Genomic DNA, 22,500 nt, shown 5'->3' with positions numbered 1-22,500 from the left:
TCCGTTCGTCATATTCTATTTTCGTCCGGCGTCTGGCTCGCATCCGGATCCAGTATCGGTGCGCGTCTTCATCAAATATTCGTTACGACTCAACGATACCCTGTCGTGTCTGATAGACAGAAGAAAGCGGGCGTAGCGAGGGGACACGTGAAGGCGGAGCTGCGCTCTTGGAGACGTGTTTCTGAGTTGAAAACGTGTGACGTCATCTACACCGGCACCACCAGTCCCGCAGGGACTCGCAGCATTTCTGCACAGATATGATAATCGCCACGTTTCCCGGCGTAAATCTGCCAACACGGAAGCCCTACTGGTTGATCTCTGCCACAGGCCTGCACGCTCCGTACAGACCTCCCCCACCACCACCGCCACCCACTTTTCAAAGATATGAAAGGAGCGAAGCACGGCTCGCACTGGGGTGGCGGTGATGCTGTTGAAGTGAACCGGGAACCTTTGCTGCCAAAGTCAGCGGCCCAGGGGGGCCATTACAGTGTGACACCGGCTAGAGCGCTATTGAGTCGCATTGATTAAACGCGGAGCAGGGGGGGAAAGCTGGTGTGTTTTCCAACCTCTCATCAGCCAGCTGGGAATAAAAAACCCTTCAGGACAATTACTGTCGTCGACACCCTGACGAAGAAGACGCGGCTGCAGCCGTGCCAGATTTGCTTGGGGTGGGGAAAGAAATCCAATGGACGTACACAAACATACACACACGTGCGCGCGCGCGCGCGCGCACACACACACACACACAGCAATGTGTAGAATTCTGCCTTCCAACACTTAGAGAGCTTAGGTGTGAGCGCTTCAGTCCCTCAGCCATCTTTAAAAAGCAATCCGCTGGCTCGAGACCCCAGTTAATCAGTGTGTAGGAAAACGATGCGGGAACTAAATTTTCAGAATCATCTTTACTGGCCATGTGGCTTTGCACATGCAGGGAACGTGACTCCGTCACATATATACACAAGGATTGACTTGTACAGGCAAAACAAGAGGTGCAATGGCGCAGGGAATAGGTCATCCATTATCCAAACCATGTATCCCGCTCGGGGTCGCGGGGATGCTGGAGCCTATCCCAGCAGTCATTGGGCGGCAGGCGGGGGGGGGGGGACACCCTGGGCAGGCTACCAGACCGTCACAGGGCCGAGAATATATCAGAGATGCTGAAATAGGTGTTAGCAGGTTACTTACATCCCTGCCCGAGGTAGATGGACATGGCAGAGTGTACCAGTGTACGTACAGTGTACAGTATCCAGTTCGTCTTGCCATGCCTTGCTCAGGGGCACAGACAGGAGTATTAACCCTAACACGCATGTCTTTTTGGTGGTGGGGGAAACCGGAGCACCAGAGAAAACCCACCGCAGACACGGGAAGAACATGCAAACTCCACACAGAGGACGACCTAGGTTGACCCCCAAGGCTGGACAACCCCGGGGTTCGAACCCAGGACCTTCCTGCTGTGAGGCGACAGCGCTACACACTGTGCCACCGTGCCAAATTGTTGTGACATTGTTTTTGGGTACAGTGCTCGGTAACGCCAACCAGAGGGGAGGAGTTGAAACCGGTTGTGGCCAGGGTGCGATGGGTCTGCAGTGACGTTGCCCGCCCATTTCCATTTTCACGAAAATATCCGTACATATGCACTACAGTGGCCTCTGTTGTCGTTTTTGTGAGAAAATTTTACTTCCGCATGTACAAAAAAAAGCCAAACCGGAAGTGATGCAAAATAGGGGAGAGCGGTCAAGCGGCACAATAAGAGACTAGAAGAGTGCACTCAGTAGGGAAAAGGTTGTTTAATAGGCAGCGCTCAGGCTAGAAAATCTGTGTTCTGGCTGTCAGTCTGAGGATGCACAGCCTCTTTGGTGGACCCTGGCACGAATGGGACTAACCCAACCCTGTCTTTAATTGCATAACATAATAAAGCTGGATAGACCATTGACGCTCGCACATGCGCGACTCACATCTACGCTTGACGATCGGGCAGGGACAAGAATGTGCGACGGTTCCTGTTTTTGTTTTTCCTGTTTTGCAACCTAGAGGAAACTGTTCCGTTATAACTTTAGCATTTATTGGATTATCAGAATTCTGTTTTCAACATTTGATCTTGTCTCTGCCTGATCCAAGTCAGCCGTAGATGTGAGTCGCAAACGCGCACGCGCGGGCACCGTTGACTCAGTTCTAGCAGCGACAGAGAGCAGCGTTGGTCGAGTGAGCTGGAGAGTGAATGAAGAGAGGGAGCAGTGGAAGCAAGAACAAAAGTATTTACAAGGTTTTTAATCACCCTAACCACGAGAGGCTCTTCATCATAGAATCATAACTGCACAAAATGGTTTTAGGCTGATAGGTCCAGTAGTTTGCGAGATCAGCCTTGAACAAACACACACACACACACATGCATAATCCCCTCATGACTATCCGCCTGGCGGGGATAATTAATGGAGCTCAACACTAGTTTTGACACTGAAGAGGCTGTAAATGTTTAGTCAGACACATGTGATGGACCACAGCCTTGTAATTATGAGCCTGCTAGGCGTCCAAGAGACCAGGAGCAGACCAGGGTTAGAAGGAACAACTGTCAGAGGAGAGAAATTGAGTTGTGGTGTGAGGAGAACCAGCGGAGAACAAGGCAGGTGTCTCGTGAGTGACCATCGTTAGCTTATAGGTATATACACGTATAGATCTATGGGCGTTAGCTAACAATATCTAACACTCCCAGAAAGTTGAATCGCTTAATCTGGACACAGTTTAGTTGGAGAAACGTTTCATCACTCATCTAGCAGACTTCATTAGTCTCAGCTGACTGCAGATATCCCCAACCTTATAAACAGCCATCCATCCATTCATTATCCAAGCTTCTTATCCTAGTTAGGGTGATGGGATGCTGGAGCCTATCCCAGCAGTCATTGGGCAGTAGGTGGGGAAACGTCCTGGACAGTTCGCCAGTCCATCACAGGGCCAACACATTCACACCTAGGGACCATTTAGTACGGCCGATTCCCCTGACCTACATGTCTTTGGACTGTGGGAGGAAACCGGAATACCTGGAGGAAACCCACGCAGACACGGGGAGAACATGCAAACTCCACACAGAGGATGACCTGGGATGACCCCCAAGGTTGGACAACCCCGGGCTTCAAACCCAGGACCTCCTTGCTGTGAGGCGACCGCAGTAACCACTGCGCCATTGCGCCGCCCCTAGCTGCCAATCTCCGATCTTTAATTCAAAGCACACTCAAGTGGCACTGAAAAAGAACTACAAGGACTTCCGGTAAGATGGCGACTTGAGTAGCAGCACAACTTTCTGCCTCTCGCAAGTTGGCTAAAATAAATCCTCTAAAACACTAAACTCGACGCAAAAAAGGTGAGAAATTAGAAGAGGAGGTAATTCGAATAAAGGTAGCCGTACAATCCAAAAGGGTAACGCACCAGATACACAGGGAGCGAAGAAACAGTCGGAGCAAGGTAGTAGCAAACACGAGGTTGAAGAAGCTACAATGGCGGCGGACACAGCTGAGACATTGCCTGCTGGATTAGCAGCTATCGCTAAAGAGATACGAGAATTCAACCAAGAGCTACGAGGTGACTTTGCCAGACTCAAAGATGAGGTGAAAAGGGAAGTGAAGGAAGAGATTGCTTGCTTCCGAGAAGAAAGACACAGACGTTTGCAAGAGAGCAACGTCGAAATACAGGCGCAGAAAGCGCACATGAGTGAGGCCCAGAAGCGTATAGCCGAGCTAGAGGAATGGCAGGCGGACTCGACAGAACGGCTGATGGACATGTCAATCCAAACGTGCCAGATGCAAGAGAAAATAATGGACCTGGAAGGGAGGTCAAGAAGGAACAATATTCGAATCTTTGGTGTGCCAGAGGAAATGGAGGGAGGCTCCATTACCCGGTACGTGGAACAACTCTTTAATACTCAACTTGACTTAGAAGAAGGGACCAATCTCCAGATACAAAGAGCGCACAGAGCCCTCGCTCAAAAACCGCCTCCGACAGCTCCCCCCAGGTCAATAGTGGTGACCTTTCAACAGTTTGATATAAAAGAAATGATTCTCAAGAAAGCATGGAAAAAGAATAAGATAGAGATAGGGGACAAATGTATTTACTTTGATCACGATTACGCAGCTGAAGTGGTCCGGAAAAGAAAATCATATTTGGGCATTAAGAAAGTGCTCAAGGGTAAAGGAATTCATTTCCAGACACCCCTCGCCAAAATAAGGATCCACTGGAACACCCGAACGAAGACATACGACAATGCCAGGGAAGCTGCGATGGACATGAAGACGAGAGGCTGCGACATCGAGATACCAGACGATGACGCGGCAACCACGGCCACAGAGCAGGTGGAGGCGACTGGGACGCCAGCAGGGTGGCAACGAGTCCAAGGCGCGAAAGGAGGACGTGAAGCTGCACAGCGAGCGAAAGAGAAGCTCCGGGCCTATCGGAGAAAGTAGGATTGGTATCGTTCTGACTGAGTTGAGCTCCATTACAAAAGGCTTTTTCATCACATGCCACTGAGAGAGGTAGGCTATACGGTTCCCAAACGTTGGACATGCCTAGACAAGGCTGTAGGCTTATCCCATGTGATGGGCAAAATGTCAAGTCTAGAGTGGGGCCCTTTCTGAAAAGGATTTCCCCTTCACCTACCAACGGGGACTCGGGGTGGTTAGGCCCCTTTAGTTGGAAGTTATTTTTGTTGTTGATTGATGTGTTTTATATTTGTAGTTTTTTTGTCTGGAGCTCTGTGGGAATATATGGAAAAAGTGTATCAAGATGTCTAGATGGTTCACACTACTAAAATAATGTCGCTAAATGTTAATGGTCTAAATATGTTAAAGAAGAGGGAAAAGGTTATGATTAAGCTAAAAAAGGAGGATGTACAAATCATATTCCTCCAAGAGACCCATTTAACACAGACAGAGCATGGGAAACTTAAGAAATATGGGTACAGACATTCATATTATAGCTCCTACAAGGAAGGGCGCAGGAGAGGTGTTGCAATTTTAATATCAAACAAAACTCAATTCGATTATGATAGGGAGATGGGAGACAAGGAGGGGAGATATATTATAGTGAAGGGGAGGTCAGAGAACAAACCAGTGACATTGGTAAATATATACGCCCCTCCTGAAAGGGATAAAATATTTTTAAATCTTTATTTGATGAGATAGCAAACGAGTCAGAAGGGGTCTTAATTTGTGGAGAAGATTTGAATGTCGTTTTGAATCACAAAATGGACACGACCAGTCTCAAAACGACTAAATCACAGGTCACTCGGTTTGTAAATATATCACTGGAAGAGATGGGGATGGATGATGTGTGGAGACAATTGCACCCTCAGGAAAAAGACTATACACATTACTCAGCTGTACATAAAGTTCATTCAAGGATAGACTATTTCCTTGTGAGCAAAGACGATATTTACAGAGTAAAGGAGTGTGGGATTGGAGGGGCGGATATCTCAGATCACAATCCAGTATATTTAGAAATTAATCTGAATCGTAGGAAGCGAAATACGGTTTGGAGGTTTAATGTGGGTCTACTGAATAGTGAGCAGAGTAAGATTATGTTAAAGACGGATATTCGGACATATCTAGAAGAAAACATCAATGGGGAAGCAGGCCCAACAATATTTTGGGATGCCATGAAGGCGGTCATCAGGGGAAAGTTAATAGCGCATTCAGCATTGATCAAAAAGGCAAGATCAATTATATCCAGAGAATACGGACAGGTTAAGAGAACTGGAGAGGGAATACCAGACTGTGGGAAACCCCGTGGTGTTGGAGCAAATCAAATCGGCTAACTCAGACATTACTAAAGAACTGTTAGATGAAGTTGAGAAAAAAAGCTTGTTTCTCAAACAAAGATATTATGAAACAGGCCCGCGCGCAACTAAACTGTTGGCAAAACGTATTCGCCAACAGCAAGCAGTAGGCCATATACATAAGATCAGAGACCCCCATTCAAATGAGTTAACGAATATACCAGAAAGCATAGAGGACATATTTTTGGGATATTATAAAGAGCTATATTCACAACCCACACCTGCACCCGAAGCGGAAATTAATACCTTTTTGAATTCATTAGATTTACCCTCAATTGGCCGGCTCCAAAATGACAAATTAACAGCTGACATCAAGATGGAAGAGGTGATAGATGCAATAAGTTCTTTGAAAAACAATAGAAGCCCGGGCAGCGATGGATACCCTGCAGAATGGTACAAAGTGTTTAGGGAAGAGCTGGCACCGATACTTCTGAGATCCTTCAATTGGACACTTCACAATAATAAGATACCACCATCATGGTCGGAGGCAATAATCACAGTCATTCCAAAACCGGGAAAGGATAAAGAATATTGTGGGAACTACAGACCTATGTCATTATTAAATGTAGATTATAAAATATATACAATTATCTCCAAAAGGTTAAACTCATTCATAGGTGATTTGATGGATGAAGATCAAACAGGATTCATGAGAGAAAGACAAACACATGATAATATCAGAAGGACGTTGCATATTGTTGATCAAGCGAGTAAGAGAAAACAAGCTACACTGTATGGATATGGAGGGAATTCTCCTGGAAAAATCTGATATGTTTTTTTATTACACCAAAAATCAAAAATAGATACTCCAGCACCAAACTGTCATGCTGGAGGAAATGTGGAACAGAGGATGTAGACCACTCGCATATATTTTGGAAATGTAATAAGCTAGCGATGTTTTGGGAGATGGTTCATGATGTAATACAAAAGGTACTGGGATATGACTTCCCTAAGTGCTATATGACCCTCTATTTCTGTAATTTTAAAAATGACGATATAGGGCCAAGTGACAGATGTTTGGTTAAGATACTGCTGATTGCGGCTAAGAAGGCAATCACAAGAAAATGGTGCCAGGTGGACGCCCCCACACAAGGACGATGGATGGAAATAGTGGAGGACATTGATACAATGGAAAAACTGACTCATCGATTGAGACTTACATTACCTCAGATGGAAGACCAGTGGAAGAAATGGACATGGTTTAAGGAGCAAACACGCGACAACATAATTCAGCTTTATAAACAGTACAGTTAAAATAATGACCGAACCCGGCACAGTTGCAAAACCGACAACCAGCTGCGGTCATTATGCAACTGTGCTGTTTATAAGGTTGAAGATACCTGCTGTCAGCTGAGACTGACGAAGTCACTTAGATGAGTGATGAAATATTTCTCCTACTAAACTTTGCGTCTGACTGCAACCTAGAGGAATCTGATCGAGTAGGAACTCCTTGACAAAGCCCAACATCTTCATGATCCATTACGGTTTGCATACAGGGCCGGGTGGGGTGTACAGGATGCCACGGCCACCTTGCTTTAGCTTTTATTCAAACACCCAGAAGGCAGGAAAACTCATGCCAAGCTGTTGGTTGTTGGTTTTTCATCAGCGTTCAACGCCATTCAACCCCACTTATTGGTGGCTAAACTCTCTAACTACTTTGGTTTTGGGTCTAGTTTGGCTGGTTAGATCCTTGACTTCCACTCCAACTCACTTCATGCACAGGTTCACCCCAGGGGTGTGTCCTCTCACCACTCCTTTATATTCTGTATGCGGATGACATTCAGCGCCAGTTTGAAAACCAGTATATCCTCAAGTTTGCGGATGACTTAGTTATAGTTAGTCCTCTCCATGATGATGAATCAAGGCAAGGCCCTGTGGTAGATCGTCTTTTGAACTTGTGCAAAAACTAATTCTTCAACTCAGTGTATCAAAGACAAAAGACATGTGCATAGACTTCAGACGCCACCCTCTTCCCGCTCACAGCACCGTTATTGAGGGTCAAGTGGTGGAATTTGTGGTTAGCTATAAATGTCTTGGTTCAGTCATTGATAACAATCTCACTTTATATAGAAATGGTTGGCAGGAGAGGTCAGCAACGATTTTACTGCCTACAGAAACTCGCCAAGTTTCACGTTGACAGGTCCCTGTTGACTCTCTTTTACAAATCCTACATAGAATCAATCTTATCATTTCCCCTCATCTGTTGATATGGTCGTCTAAGTATCGAATCCAAGATGCACTGGCTTAGTGAATACAAGCAGCAAAATTGTAGATGTCCAGTAGAGTAGCCTGTCTTTTCTGTATTACACAATCAGGTGGGGGAGAGGGCTAACTCCATCCTGTCTGACTGAACTTACCCTCTTCATCGGGAATTTCAGACCCTACCCTCTGGCAACCACTTCAGATTCCACTCAGTCAAGACAAAAAGATGCAAACACTCATTCATCCTCACAACCATTACCCTCCTCAACTCAGACAGAAGGAGGTAGCTTGCCCATCGTGATTAGGTAGGCCTACTTGTAGGATGATGGTGATGTTGATTCTGATTATCTTGTTGCCGCTATTGTTGCATTTTGATTGTAGTAGTATGCTGGTCATACTTTTATGTATGGGGATGGCAGGATAGTCATCATCGTGTTACTCTAATTGCTCCTGCGATGATTACGCTTGTTCATTGATGCAGAGCTGCTTAGTCTGTTTGTGATCTCGTGTTTGTTTCTATGTTGCACTTTATGTGGCAATACTAATTGCCCTTCGGGGACAAGTAAAGTTGAAGTTGAAGTGTCCACATGAACTGATTCATCTTTCTGGGATTTCCTTACCTGGATTATTGAGCATGCATCAAGGCTATATCCAACACTGTGTTCACATCACAGCAATGTAAAGTTTGCCACCAGTAGAGGCGTGAGGGCAGAACGTAAGTGGTGCATATGCACCACGGAGATCAACTCTATAAACGTAAAAAAAAATGGCCAGTCTTCCATCCATCCATCCATCCATCCATCCATTATCCAAGCCGCTTGTCCCAGTCAGGGTCGCGGGATGCTGGAGCCTATCCCAGCAGTCATTGGGCGGCAGGCAGGGAGACACCCTGGACAGGCCACCAGTCCATCACAAGGCCGACACAATTCACCTGACCTACATGTCTTTGAACTGCTGGAGGAAACCAGAGCACCCGGAGTAGCCTTAAAAGGGATGGCACAGTGGTTAGCGCGGTTGCCTCACAGCAAGAGAGTCCTAGGTTCGAACCTTGGGGGTCATCCCAGGTCATCCTCTGGCCAGTCTTCCATTGATATTTTTTATGCAAGTTGTACATGACCCTTTTACACAGAAATGGGTCATGAAGTGTCTATAATTTCTTGAATTAAACTTCTAGTGTACAGGAAATGACTCCAGCTGGTAGCAGTTTAGTTTTGAGAGTTTACATTATTATTTATTGTTTCCTGCCACCTGCGTCCTTTGGTAATAACTGTAGTCTATGGATGTTAACTTACCCGTATTTACGCAAACCCGGTGAAAAGATTGCAGTTTCGCAGTGCTGTGCTGGGTCCAGAAACTGAAGACACCAAACACACCCAGGCAAGAAAGCTGGCACCCTTCCTTTCCCTGTAAGGAAAATTGTGGACTCGATGTCCAAACAGGCTGGAGTTTGTGCACCCTGCACAAACACAATAATTTATGATTTAATGATAAATGGTGGACTGCAGTATAAAACTACTGGAAAAAGACCACCTCGCTATGTCACGACCACTCAGACTGACCATCTTCTGCTCCTGCACATTGAGCTGAGGCAGTGCCGAGGAGACCGACTCCCTTCCGTCACGTTATATGTTATATGACGTGACGTCGGATAAAAAAAAGCAGTTTTTACGAGAACTTTGTGCTCAAAACACTGCATTTCCTCTGAATTTGTGCCTGTATGTTTTGTAAAACGTTAAATCTTGCTTTAACTTTTCAAGTGCTCATTTTCAGACAAGGTTAAATATAAATTTTGTACAAAATTTTACCTGCAATATGCTCTCTAAGGAAGGTCAAAGGGATGGAATTATTTAAACTACAAGTACGCACACTCTCTCTCTCTCTCTCTCTCTCTCTCTCGCTCGCTCTCTCTTTTTTTCTCTCTCTCGCTCTCTCTTTCTCGCTCTCTTTCTCTCTCATACATATCAAGGCTCAAGGTTTTTCTTGTGATGAGCACAACAAGACAGCATGGGTGCAAGATGTGTAGGCTGTGAAATTCTTTGACCTAGAGCTCAAGACAGAATGTATAAGAAAATACAAAAAACATCTATAAAACTGCTTAAAAATGTAACATAAATAAATGTATACACACACACACACACACACGTATATATATATATATATATATATATATATATATATATATATATATATATTTGTGTGTGTGTGTGTGTGTGTGTGTACACACTAAATGCTAATATACAATAGGCAAAATGTTGCACAGAATATGAATATTGCACAGGATATTGCACCGACGAAGTCTGGATTTAATATTCGGGGGGATGAAGATATTCAAAAGTCTTTACGGCCTGGGGATAGAAGCTGCCCCTGAACTTCTGGTTCTGGTCCGGATACTAAAATAACATTTGCCAGACTGTAGTTGTTCAAACACTCTGTGGCAGGGGTGGCTGTCGTCTCTGCTAATGTTCACGACCTTCCTACACCTCCGGGTGTAGGGGCACTGCAGGGCTGGAAGCTTGGTCCTGGTCATGTGCTGCGCTGTTTTGCTCACCCTCTGTAGAGCCTTTTGCTCGATGGAGGTGCAGCTGCCATACCAGGCGGTGATGCAGCCAGTCAGCATACTCTCAATGGTGCATCTGTGGAAGGTGCAGGGTATCCTGCTGTGCACACTGAAACTCCTTAGCCGGCGGAGGAAGAACAGCCGCTGCCTTGCCCGTTTTGATGGTGGTGCTGGTTTGGTCCAGGTGAGCTCCTCACCGATGCACACACCGAGGAACCAGAAGCTTCTGGCTCTCCCCACCACAGCCCTGTTGATGTGGATACGGGCGTGTCCTCTCCCCCGCTGCCACCTGTAGTCCACTATTAGCTCCTTGGTCTTGCCGACGTTGATGCAGAGGTTGTTCTGACACCAGTGTGTCAGGGCTCTCGCTTGGTCTCGGTAGGCAGACTCGTGGTTATTGGAGATCAAACCTATGATGGTGATGTCGTCGGCATATTTGACGATGATATGAAAGGGGAGTCAAGGGGAGGGGGCTGAGCACACAACCCTGGGGGGGGGGGCTCCAGTACTGAGAGTCAGGTGGAGGAGGTGGTGGTGGTGGCCATCCGTACCACCTGTGGAGTCTGCCTGTCAGTAAGTCCAGGATCCAGCTACACAGGGTGGGGTTGAGACCTAGATTCCTAAGCTTTGTGACCAGTTAGGGGGCACGATGGTGTTGAACGCTGAGCTGAAATCAGTGGCAAAGCCTTGCATACGTGTTCCTCTGGTCCAGGTGGGAGAGGGCAGTGTGGAGGGTGAGGCCGGTGGCGGCGGCGGTTGATCTGTTTGGTCGGTAGGTAAATTGCAGCGGGTCCATGGTGTCCAGTAGAGAGGACATGAGGATGTTTCTGACTAGCCGCTCAAAGCACTTCGCAATGATGGGAGTAAGTGCTACAGGGCGTTATTGCTGTACCGTGTGTGTGTGTGTGTGTGTGTGTGTTCTTTTAGTTGGATGAGCAGATAGGTCACATGTTATGAAGCTTTTAGGTTGAGAGAGGAGAGAGAAGCGGGAATGGTGGAGGGAAGGAGAAATGGATATGTGGTAGAGAGAGACAGAAACTTGGGAAGTGTGCAATGATGGAGCGAGAGACCTGGAGACTGGCTCGAGAGAGAGAGAGAGAGTGAGGGAAGTGTGATGTGGGTAATGTGGAAAGGAATGGGTGAGAAGAGCGGCTGTCAAGTTCGAGAAAAAGAGGAGGGGGGAGAAAGATAAGGGAAGCTACTGCAAGCGGGGAGAATGTAAAGTGTGTGTGTGTGTTTTGGGGGGGGTATGCAAGAGTCATGTTTTTCCACTGTGAATAATTGAAAAGCTTGAGGATTAAAAATGTAGAGGCCATCAGAGAAAACAGTTTGCCTCTGCCCTGTGAGACCTGACCCGAGTTACGGATTAACCACACACACACACACACACACACACACACACACACACACACACACACACACTCGCACACACTCGCACAGATACACACACTTACAACCTGCTAGGCTGTAAAATCACAGGTAATAATTGCTCTTCTTGCTCCTCCTCACACCTCCTTCCTTTGCTGTCTGTTTCTCACCTCTCTCTCTCTCTCTCTCTCTCTCGCTCTTTATTTTACTCACATGTCAAATCAGAACACCTTTTTACGTACAGCGCTGGCCCGGTGGTCTTGTTGCAGTCTGCGTCTGAAAGCGGTCCTACACGGTGGGGTGGGCTGTTAGCCTCTTAGCCTGCTTGACGACTCGGTGCTTTGTTTGAAAAGTGGATGTGGCATGGCAACAGCTTTATTATTTATTTTTCATCCCCTGTTCAGAATATCCACTCTGGTCTGAGGGTTTGAACCAGCAACCCTCTGATTCCAGTTCCAAATCCCTTTTTCCTACTGTTGCTTTCACCTTCCATGCTACCTCCGTTCTGGTTGATTTCCCAATTACTGTCATTAATGCAGGCTTCCATGATGGCTTTTGAACAGCCTAATCAGGAATCAAGAACACTTTATTTGTCATTTCATTTCATGTACGCGAGTACATGAAATGAAATGACACATTATTTCCCCCGGCCCACAGCAGTACAACACAAAGACAAAAACACATATCCAAAAACTATAAGAACACATATCCAAACTAGAACACATATATCCAAACTAAACAGACATATCCAAACTAAGAACACATATATCCAAACTAAACACATATATCCGAACTAGAACACATATATCCAAACTAAACACATATATCCCAACTAAACACATATATCCAAACTAGAACACATATATCCGAACTAAGAACACATATATCCAAACTAGAACACATATATCCGAACTAAACACATATATCCCAGCTAAACACATATATCCAAACTAGAACACACATATCCAAACTAAACACATATATCCAAACTAGAACACATATATCCAAACTAAACACATATATCCAAACTAGAACACATATATCCAAACTAAACACATATATCCAAACTAAGAACACATATATCCAAACTAGAACAGATATATCCAAACTAAGAACACATATATCCAAACTATACACAGATATCCAAACTAAGAATACATATATCCAAACTAAGAACACATATATCCAAACTAAGAACACATATATCCAAACTAAGAACACATATATCCAAACTAAACACATATATCCAAACTAAGAACACATATATCCAAACTAAACACATATATCCAAACTAAGAACACATATATCCAAACTAGAACACATATGTCCAAACTAAGAACACATATATCCAAACTAAACACAGATATCCAAACTAAGAACACATGTATCCAAACTAAGAACACATATATCCAAACTAAGAACATATATATCCAAACTAAGAACACATATATCCAAACTAAGAACACATATATCCAAACTAAACACATATATCCAAACTAAGAACACATATATATCCAAACTAAACACATATATCCAAACTAGAACACATATATACAAACTAAGAACACATATATGCAAACTAAACACATATATCCAAACTAAACACATATATCCAAACTATAACACATATATACAAACTAAGAACACATATATCCAAACTAAACACATATATCCAAACTAGAACACATATATCCAAACTAAACACATATATACAAACTAGAACACATATATCCAAACTAAACACAAATATCCAAACTAAGAACACATATATCCAAACTAAACACATATATCCAAACTAAGAACACATATATACAAACTAAGAACACATATATACAAACTAAGAACACATATATACAAACTAAGAACACATATCCAAACTAAACACATATATCCAAACTAAACACATATATCCAAACTAAGAACACATATATCCAAACTAAACACATATATCCCAACTAAACACATATATCCAAACTAGAACACATATGTCCAAACTAAGAACACATATATCCAAACTAAACACAGATATCCAAACTAAGAACACATGTATCCAAACTAAGAACACATATATCCAAACTAAGAACATATATATCCAAACTAAGAACACATATATCCAAACTAAGAACACATATATCCAAACTAAACACATATATCCAAACTAAGAACACATATATATCCAAACTAAACACATATATCCAAACTAGAACACATATATACAAACTAAGAACACATATATGCAAACTAAACACATATATCCAAACTAAACACATATATCCAAACTATAACACATATATACAAACTAAGAACACATATATCCAAACTAAACACATATATCCAAACTAGAACACATATATCCAAACTAAACACATATATACAAACTAGAACACATATATCCAAACTAAACACAAATATCCAAACTAAGAACACATATATCCAAACTAAACACATATATCCAAACTAAGAACACATATATACAAACTAAGAACACATATATACAAACTAAGAACACATATATGCAAACTAAACACATATATCCAAACTAAACACATATATCCAAACTATAACACATATATCCAAACTAGAACACATATATCCAAACTAAACACATATATCCAAACTAGAACACATATATCCAAACTAAACACATATATCCAAACTAAGAACACATATATCCAAACTAGAACAGATATATCCAAACTAAGAACACATATATCCAAACTATACACAGATATCCAAACTAAGAATACATATATCCAAACTAAGAACACATATATCCAAACTAAGAACACATATATCCAAACTAAGAACACATATATCCAAACTAAACACATATATCCAAACTAAGAACACATATATCCAAACTAAACACATATATCCAAACTAAGAACACATATATCCAAACTAGAACACATATGTCCAAACTAAGAACACATATATCCAAACTAAACACAGATATCCAAACTAAGAACACATGTATCCAAACTAAGAACACATATATCCAAACTAAGAACATATATATCCAAACTAAGAACACATATATCCAAACTAAGAACACATATATCCAAACTAAACACATATATCCAAACTAAGAACACATATATATCCAAACTAAACACATATATCCAAACTAGAACACATATATACAAACTAAGAACACATATATGCAAACTAAACACATATATCCAAACTAAACACATATATCCAAACTATAACACATATATACAAACTAAGAACACATATATCCAAACTAAACACATATATCCAAACTAGAACACATATATCCAAACTAAACACATATATACAAACTAGAACACATATATCCAAACTAAACACAAATATCCAAACTAAGAACACATATATCCAAACTAAACACATATATCCAAACTAAGAACACATATATACAAACTAAGAACACATATATACAAACTAAGAACACATATCCAAACTAAACACATATATCCAAACTAAACACATATATCCAAACTAAGAACACATATATCCAAACTAAACACATATATCCAAACTAAGAACACATATATCCAAACTAGAACACATATATCCAAACTAGGACACATATATCCAAACTAAGAACACATATATCCAAACTAAACACATATATCCAAACTAAGAACACATATATACAAACTAAGAACACATATATCCAAACTAAACACATATATCCAAACTAGAACACATATATCCAAACTAAACACATATATCCAAACTAAGAACACATATATCCAAACTAAGAACATATATATCCAAACTAAGAACACATATATCCAAACTAAGAACACATATATCCAAACTAAACACATATATCCAAACTAAGCACATATATCCAAACTAAACACATATATCCAAACTAAGAACACATATATCCAAACTAGAACACATATATCCAAACTAAACACATATATCCAAACTAAACACATATATCCAAACTAAGAACACATATATCCAAACTAGAACACATATATCCAAACTAAACACATATATCCAAACTAGAACACATATATCCAAACTAAGAACACATATATCCAAACTTGAACACATATATCCAAACTAGAACATATATATCCAAACTAGAACACATATATCCAAACTAGAACACATATTTCCAAACTAAACACATATATCCAAACTAAACACATATATCCAAACTAAGAACACATATATCCAAACTAGAACACATATATCCAAACTAAACACATATATCCAAACTAGAACACATATATCCAAACTAAGAACACATATATCCAAACTAGAACACATATAGCCAAACTAGAACACATATATCCAAACTAAGAACACATATGTCCAAACTAAACACAAATATCCAAACTAAGAACACATATATCCAAACTAAACACATATATCCGAACTAAACACATATATCCCAGCTAAACACATATATCCAAACTAGAACACACATATCCAAACTAAACACATATATCCAAACTAGAACACATATATCCAAACTAAACACATATATCCAAACTAGAACACATATATCCAAACTAAACACATATATCCAAACTAAGAACACATATATCCAAACTAGAACAGATATATCCAAACTAAGAACACATATATCCAAACTATACACAGATATCCAAACTAAGAATACATATATCCAAACTAAGAACACATATATCCAAACTAAGAACACATATATCCAAACTAAGAACACATATATCCAAACTAAACACATATATCCAAACTAAGAACACATATATCCAAACTAAACACATATATCCAAACTAAGAACACATATATCCAAACTAGAACACATATGTCCAAACTAAGAACACATATATCCAAACTAAACACAGATATCCAAACTAAGAACACATGTATCCAAACTAAGAACACATATATCCAAACTAAGAACATATATATCCAAACTAAGAACACATATATCCAAACTAAGAACACATATATCCAAACTAAACACATATATCCAAACTAAGAACACATATATATCCAAACTAAACACATATATCCAAACTAGAACACATATATACAAACTAAGAACACATATATGCAAACTAAACACATATATCCAAACTAAACACATATATCCAAACTATAACACATATATACAAACTAAGAACACATATATCCAAACTAAACACATATATCCAAACTAGAACACATATATCCAAACTAAACACATATATACAAACTAGAACACATATATCCAAACTAAACACAAATATCCAAACTAAGAACACATATATCCAAACTAAACACATATATCCAAACTAAGAACACATATATACAAACTAAGAACACATATATACAAACTAAGAACACATATATACAAACTAAGAACACATATCCAAACTAAACACATATATCCAAACTAAACACATATATCCAAACTAAGAACACATATATCCAAACTAAACACATATATCCAAACTAAGAACACATATATCCAAACTAGAACACATATATCCAAACTAGGACACATATATCCAAACTAAGAACACATATATCCAAACTAAACATATATATCCAAACTAAGAACACATACACTACCGTTCAAAAGTTTGGGATCACCCAAACAATTTTGTGTTTTCCATGAAAAGTCACACTTATTCACCACCATATGTTGTGAAATGAATAGAAAATAGAGTCAAGACATTGACAAGGTTAGAAATAATGATTTGTATTTGAAATAAGATTTTTTTTACATCAAACTTTGCTTTCGTCAAAGAATCCTCCATTTGCAGCAATTACAGCATTGCAGACCTTTGGCATTCTAGCTGTTAATTTGTTGAGGTAATCTGGAGAAATTGCACCCCACGCTTCCAGAAGCAGCTCCCACAAGTTGGATTGGTTGGATGGGCACTTCTTTGAGCAGATTGAGTTTCTGGAGCATCACATTTGTGGGGTCAATTAAACGCTCAAAATGGCCAGATAAAGAGAACTTTCATCTGAAACTCGACAGTCTATTCTTGTTCTTAGAAATGAAGGCTATTCCATGCGAGAAATTGCTAAGAAATTGAAGATTTCCTACACCGATGTGTACTACTCCCTTCAGAGGACAGCACAAACAGGCTCTAACCAGAGTAGAAAAAGAAGAGGGAGGCCGCGTTGCACAACTGAGCAAGAAGATAAGTACATTAGAGTCTCTAGTTTGAGAAACAGACGCCTCACAGGTCCCCAACTGGCATCTTCATTAAATAGTACCTGTTAGAGCCTGTTTGTGCTGTCCTCTGAAGGGAGTAGTACACACCGGTGTAGGAAATCTTCAATTTCTTAGCAATTTCTCGCATGGAATAGCCTTCATTTCTAAGAACAAGAATAGACTGTCGAGTTTCAGATGAAAGTTCTCTTTTTCTGGCAATTTTGAGCGTTTAATTGACCCCACAAATGTGATGCTCCAGAAACTCAATCTGCTCAAAGAAGTGCCCATCCAACCAATCCAACTTGTGGGAGCTGCTTCTGGAAGCGTGGGGTGCAATTTCTCCAGATTACCTCAACAAATTAACAGCTAGAATGCCAAAGGTCTGCAATGCTGTAATTGCTGCAAGTGGAGGGTTCTTTGACGAAAGCAAAGTTTGATGTAAAAAAATCTTATTTCAAATACAAATCATTATTTCTAACCTTGTCAATGTCTTGACTCTATTTTCTATTCATTTCACAACATATGGTGGTGAATAAGTGTGACTTTTCATGGAAAACACGAAATTGTTTGGGTGATCCCAAACTTTTGAACGGTAGTGTATATACAAACTAAGAACACATATATCCAAACTAAACACATATATCCAAACTAGAACACATATATCCAAACTAAACACATATATCCAAACTAAGAACACATATATCCAAACTAAGAACATATACACTACCGTTCAAAAGTTTGGGATCACCCAAACAATTTCGTGTTTTCCATGAAAAGTCACACTTATTCACCACCATATGTTGTGAAATGAATAGAAAATAGAGTCAAGACATTGACAAGGTTAGAAATAATGATTTGTATTTGAAATAAGATTTTTTTACATCAAACTTTGCTTTCGTCAAAGAATCCTCCATTTGCAGCAATTACAGCATTGCAGACCTTTGGCATTCTAGCTGTTAATTTGTTGAGGTAATCTGGAGAAATTGCACCCCACGCTTCCAGAAGCAGCTCCCACAAGTTGGATTGGTTGGATGGGCACTTCTTTGAGCAGATTGAGTTTCTGGAGCATCACATTTGTGGGGTCAATTAAACGCTCAAAATGGCCAGAAAAAGAGAACTTTCATCTGAAACTCGACAGTCTATTCTTGTTCTTAGAAATGAAGGCTATTCCATGCGAGAAATTGCTAAGAAATTGAAGATTTCCTACACCGGTGTGTACTACTCCCTTCAGAGGACAGCACAAACAGGCTCTAACAGGTACTATTTAATGAAGATGCCAGTTGGGGACCTGTGAGGCGTCTGTTTCTCAAACTAGAGACTCTAATGTACTTATCTTCTTGCTCAGTTGTGCAACGCGGCCTCCCACTTCTTTTTCTACTCTGGTTAGAGCCTGTTTGTGCTGTCCTCTGAAGGGAGTAGTACACACCGGTGTAGGAAATCTTCAATTTCTTAGCAATTTCTCGCATGGAATAGCCTTCATTTCTAAGAACAAGAATAGACTGTCGAGTTTCAGATGAAAGTTCTCTTTTTCTGGCCATTTTGAGCGTTTAATTGACCCCACAAATGTGATGCTCCAGAAACTCAATCTGCTCAAAGAAGTGCCCATCCAACCAATCCAACTTGTGGGAGCTGCTTCTGGAAGCGTGGGGTGCAATTTCTCCAGATTACCTCAACAAATTAACAGCTAGAATGCCAAAGGTCTGCAATGCTGTAATTGCTGCAAATGGAGGATTATTTGACGAAAGCAAAGTTTGATGTAAAAAAAGTCTTATTTCAAATACAAATCATTATTTCTAACCTTGTCAATGTCTTGACTCTATTTTCTATTCATTTCACAACATATGGTGGTGAATAAGTGTGACTTTTCATGGAAAACACAAAATTGTTTGGGTGATCCCAAACTTTTGAACGGTAGTGTATATCCAAACTAAGAACACATATATCCAAACTAGAACACATATATCCAAACTAGAACACATATATCCAAACTAAGAACACATATGTCCAAACTAAACACAAATATCCAAACTAAGATCACATATATCCAAACTAAACACATATATCCAAACTAAGAACACATATATCCAAACTAAACACATATATCCAAACTAAGAACACATATATACAAACTAAGAACAAATATATACAAACTAAGAACACATATATACAAACTAAGAACGCATATCCAAACTAAACACGCATATCTAAACTAGAACACATATATCCAAACTAAGAACACATATATCCAAACTAGAACACATATATCCAAACTAAGAACACATATATCCAAACTAAGAACACATATATCCAAACTAAGCACATATATCAGAACTAAACACATATATCCAAAATAAGAATACATTGCAACACAAGTTAGAGTAAGGATCTCTTTACAAAAACAGCGTGATGCCTAATACCACATTATGGACAATTACGGAACAAAGTAAGGGTCACATAGTAGGAAAAATGCTGTCGCTGTGGAAGTCAGTGCTCTCGGTTTGGAAATCAGTGTTTGCAGCTCTGTATTTCTTATTAGCAATCTTGCCCTCGAATTAACAAGCTTCACCCTCTACTAATCAGTGCCCCCAATTTAGTAATCCGTGCCCTTGATGTAACAGCCTTTTCTGTGGGCAAGACTCTGAATCAGGGTGTTCATTCGCCGCAGGGAATGGGGCATTGCATTATAGCTATGATGAAGGCAAACCATTATCTCTAGCATCTTGCTCATAGAGCTAGACTGCATTTCAAAACTTAAAGCACAGATTTTCACCTTGAGTTTGTTTTCTACTATGTGCTGGTGTGGTTTCAGCTTGTCTCTGAATTGCGTTCTCCATTCAGGCCTCGTTTTGTTTTTTTGCTAGTGGATGTGCATTTCAGCTCACTTATCACATAGTTTACTTTTCTTTGTGGTTTGTTTTTGATGGAATTAAGATAGTTGTGTTTTTCAGGAAATTCATGGAATGTCTCTGTGACCTTCTTTTGGCATTGCTGATACTGACTCCATTCGGGTGTAAAGAGCCTTAGACTTCACAGACTCTCTTTCTCTCTCTGCCTTAGCCTTTCTTTGCTACTATGGCCAACTGAGTTTGGGCCGGAGAAAGTTGGAAACCGTTGACTATATGTTGCTCCGTCTGTACATCCAGTGGACCATGCAGCATCCATGGTCGAGGACCCCTGATATTTCTACCCCTCGGAGAGAGTCTTGTCTTTGGGGTGGTCGACTGCCCCTGACAGTGATGGATGAGCAACCATTCCTGCCAGTAGGCAGTAATTGGTGCAGCACGAATAAGTTTCATGTCAGTACAAATTTCTTGATTTTGTGCTACTCAGGATTCAGGATGTCCTCAAGAAAGATTCGCTTAAAGGCAAGCGAACTGCATTTTTCGATATCTCACATGTCGAGCGACAGGCTGTGCATTGACTCAACAATTTGTCTTCCCCTTACAGTTTAAATCATCATGTTCTTTTTTTGAAATGTGAAATGTTAAGCTCAAATGTCATCCGCGTGGGTGGATTACTGAACGAGCCTACCGGGCCCAGGTCCAAGAGCTCAGGGGGCCCGTAAGCCAGAGTCTCTGCATGAAGTCGCTGTTATTAACTTTGCATTTCTTGTTGCACAGTCAAAGGGCTCAGTCAGCCATGTCAGTAAAAGAGCCGTAAAAGTCCCGCAGAAAAACTGAAGGAAACTGCAGGTGTCTTAGTTCATATGCTGTTGGCGTTACGTGCGCTGTAAAATCTGTTGGTGTACAGGTGAATTTAGTTGGGGCAGGGCAGGTACACTGATTGGGGGGGGGGGGCGCTTCTTTTACGTGTCCGTGTCCAGGGGCCCGTTGTCTCAAAATCCACCTATGGCCATCAGCCACAGGAATGAGCTATTGAGAACAAACAAATGCCGCCCTGAATTTTCCTTTTTCATCTTTAACCAATGTAAAATTCTGCAGAACGCACTGGGCTGCGGTCAGGTACTCAAACACTGCTAAATGATAGCTTTCCATGCAGGTGGCTGGCTAAATCGCTCTTGTTTCAACAGCCTATTTGAATTAAATCACCTGATCCGCGCTCTCTCTCCCCTCAACCACATCCTCTGGGTTAAGTCCGTGTTTGCACAGGTTTGCATATGGAGTGCACATATAAAGGCTTTATTCAAGCCAGCTGTCATCATATTCCAGTTTGTTCTGGGGTTAACGTACGAGAAGCTCTACAGCAGAACGTGTCGTTGGCCCTGCATGTGTAATCTAGTTTTAAGCCGCATACTTCAGGCTTGGCAACGACCGCTTCCCTGTAAAGACGTTGTACTGTTGTGTATGTTAAGCATGTTTCTGTGTGTACTGCCTATGCTTGTATCTGCAGCTTTCTGTTTGTGCGGTGTGCCTGTGCACACGGCGGTGTCTGTTCGCATCCAGTCATCTGTGT

The 22,500-nt window shown here is 41.1% G+C and overlaps 1 protein-coding gene across 1 annotated transcript in view; it reads left to right on the top strand.

The window, feature by feature from the left end:
- The window catches only part of sorcs2 (sortilin-related VPS10 domain containing receptor 2), a 95,724-nt gene that overhangs the window by 32,319 nt on the left and 40,905 nt on the right, over positions 1-22,500 (top strand). The window lies entirely within an intron of this gene.

Source organism: Lampris incognitus, chromosome 20 (genome assembly GCF_029633865.1).
Source record: "Lampris incognitus isolate fLamInc1 chromosome 20, fLamInc1.hap2, whole genome shotgun sequence".
Classification (NCBI taxonomy): Eukaryota; Metazoa; Chordata; class Actinopteri; order Lampriformes; family Lampridae; genus Lampris; species Lampris incognitus.
This window is presented reverse-complemented; position numbering and strand designations above follow the sequence as displayed.